The following is a 3,305-nucleotide window of genomic DNA, read 5'->3' as shown; positions in this document are numbered from 1 at the left end:
GGAATTGTGAGGGTGTTGAAATGCTGGGGGTGAACAGAAAGACTGTGGGATCTCCATGCTTGGTGATACTCAAAACTTAACCTTACAAGGCCTGGGACAACGTGCTCTTCTTGCACCTGCTGCAGAGCAGAGGGCTCTCAGTCTCAGGATGTTGCTTCCAACCACAATTTCCATTATTCTAATGTTACAGTCCTTCAGGATACTGTGAGCACACTTTCTACTTCCTCCCTTTCAGTAAGGGAGTAGTCATTGATTGGGCCAACTCATGAATTAGAGCTGCCTCCCCTACTCTTCTTCCCCAATACCTCAAGGTCACAGAGTCTCATCTGAGCCCACTTGTGAGCTGTGTGATACTGATCAGCAAAAAGATGGGAATTCCTGCTCTGCTACAGATCTTCAGCAGACTCCGACAACATAGGCAGTATTCTTGTGTTCCCATTTCCGTGAGTAGGAAAAGGAAGAACTACGTACCAACCTCAGGTAAGAGTAGACAATATAATTGTACAAGTAGCTTAGACAATAGAGAAAAGACTATAGGCAGATCTTTTATGGCTTATGAATTTACAGGCAAGCAGAGCAAGATGCACTGAATGTTTTTGGATTGTTGAAATCTAGGGACGTACTTTGGAAGACCTCCAGTTAAAAGTCTCATGTCTCAAATTTAAGATAAATCTTCAAAATGGTGCTGCGGATTGCCTTGGTTATCACGAAGGGTTGCCAAATGAGGGACTACGAGGACCAAAAGAATCTTGACCTTGCAATACTTCAAGTAATCAGCTCAATCTATGCTTTCATCATTACTTTTAGACCTTAGAGTTTTCAACCGCTGTCCACAAACTTCTGTGTTCATAATTTCATTGTGAAAGATCTACATGCAAGGGAACCACTTAAAGCAGTCTTGTTGGCGAGGAACTCATTTGCTACATGAGAAAAGCTTCAAATGACTTGAAGTTTGAAAACCACTCCCTTCAACAAAGGAAGCAAGAGTTTCACCTTCATTAATGAGAAATCAGCAAATCCCACTTCCCATATTTTCATGTGCTCCCACAATGGCACACTACCTCCTACTGAAAACCCCACTTCTGAATTCTATGCTGGTTCTACAGAACAGATTTTCACAAAACCCAAGCTGTGACTTGATTTCTTTCTTTCACATTTGAAGGTTTCCAGGAATTATGTTGGTATCCCGGACTCTGCATTCTTTAAAACAAGTTTCCTGACTGTATCTGACAAGTGCGTAGCAGAGCAAGGCAGTTATTTATCATCATAACATCACAGAATACGAGCATATTGTATCACATCCTGCTTGAAATTTAAATGTTAGCATATGACTCAAACACAATAACATCAGATAACAGTCAACAACCAAAAAATGAAGACTTTTCCTTTGAAGTCTGGGATACAACAGTGGGAAAAAGTCTGCGTTGTGCCTTTACTTCCATTACTTCCCTTCCCAGACTGATTCACTTGTATGTTTCCTTGTAGACACATACCAAACGTACTAGAATTATGAAGTTGCTTGACTTTCCAGCTTGATTTCAGAGGTGTGTGAAGATAACCCCACAAGGCACTCAACCCTCCTTAGAAATAAAAAGTGCATTAGGTGAGTAATTCTGATTCCAAACAGCTAACGATCACAGCCACTGTGAGCAGGCTTAGCAAACACATAAGCATATTAATGGACACCATTTAATTTTTACTTCTACTGCTTAGGTTCCAACAGCTTGCAGCCTCCTCATCGTAAAATAAGCAACTGGGAACACATTTATGCACCAGCACAGAGTAAACCGCATACTATGCTGAGTTTCAGCTAACGACAAAACACTGCAGCTTTACAGTGGCCCTCCAGTGGGCACTTAATAAGGGAAGTGTCCGAGAGCTCATTCTGAAGACCCGTTTCCTTATTCATCTTTTTAATGCTAGCAGCAAATTTCTTTCCCAACTACAGCGCACCTACCGTTGGTGGCTCAAAGTGACTTTCTGCTCTCTGTTCCTAAGCGTGTGGATTTATGCGTTTGCTGATGTAGAATTTCATAGCTAAGAGTCAGAAGTATGCTTTCTAATTTTTACAGGACAATAAAATTGCTCGCCAGAGGTTTCTGACTTAAAAAATCTAAACAGCAGATTGATGTAGGCCTCTTGATCCTTCTTACCACATTTTTTGCCAACTCAGAGTGCAAAATAGCTGTTCTAGTAATTGCACCCAGGGGTTTGTGTCCAGTATCCAGACAGACTACTAAAGCTGACTCCCCGTTCCCTTTGATCTTGCATATTCTGATGCTTGAAAGAATACAGACAGGTGATAGAGAACACTGCAGCTATTGCAAGTACAACAGCACAAAGACCAATTAACACCGAAAAACGAAATGAACAAGAAACCAAAATGGAACCAAACCCACAACAGCTGGTGGTCATCAAGGCAAGTTTTCCCAGAGGGTAGAAGACTGTTACTAATAGGATGGAAATACAAAATTCACTGAGACCAACTGTAACCGCTGATAATACAGATTGAGAAGTGCTTCATTTCTCACATTTTCTGCAGAGCGAGAGAGGAGCTGGACACAACCACATTCATTTTGATTGTGGTACAAAAAAAAGTGGGAACAGAAACAGTCCCAGTGAAAAAAATAATTATAGGAGCTGTTTTTTGTTTTTTTTTCCTTAATGCAGCTTTGGTCACATTTAAATAGCATGCAAATATAACTCGTAGAAATGTGTTACTTCTCAAAGTTCAATCAGTGTGGTATAATTCAGTAGTAGCTGCTCACTGAAGTTTTCATACACATTAAATGGCTTTAACTACTGCAGAACCTGGACGCTAGCATACTCAGCAGAACAGCAGGTTACGTTTCAGCCAATGATTTTTTTTATCCAAAACCAGAGTAAGTGTAACCTCTAAATTGGAAAACATTTGTGTGCAAGGCAAACAGCCCATTGCATTATGGACATCACAGAATCATTTGGGTCAAAATGGACCTTAAAGCCCACCCAGCTCCAGCCCCTTTGCTATGGGCAGGGCTGCCCCTTACTACCTCAGGCTGCCCAGGTCTCCTCCCCTCCCCTTCCAACCTGGCCCTGAGCATCTCCAACAATACCCGCTAGAACCATGTGAAAATCACAGCACGTACTGAACAGACACATCACAGAAGCCATTACTTCCCTTGACACACTACATGGTCAATATTAAAATTCTGGAGACATGGAAAAGTCACAACAGTTTTACACTGCATATATGCTGAGAGATAAAAAGCCGGTTTTTATTTGCTGATGATTCATTGACCTGTAGCTTGATCATAAAAATCAGG

Source organism: Excalfactoria chinensis, chromosome 1 (genome assembly GCF_039878825.1).
Source record: "Excalfactoria chinensis isolate bCotChi1 chromosome 1, bCotChi1.hap2, whole genome shotgun sequence".
Lineage (NCBI taxonomy): Eukaryota > Metazoa > Chordata > Aves > Galliformes > Phasianidae > Excalfactoria > Excalfactoria chinensis.
The sequence above is the reverse complement of the archived record's forward strand: the minus strand, read 5'-3'. Positions refer to the sequence as shown.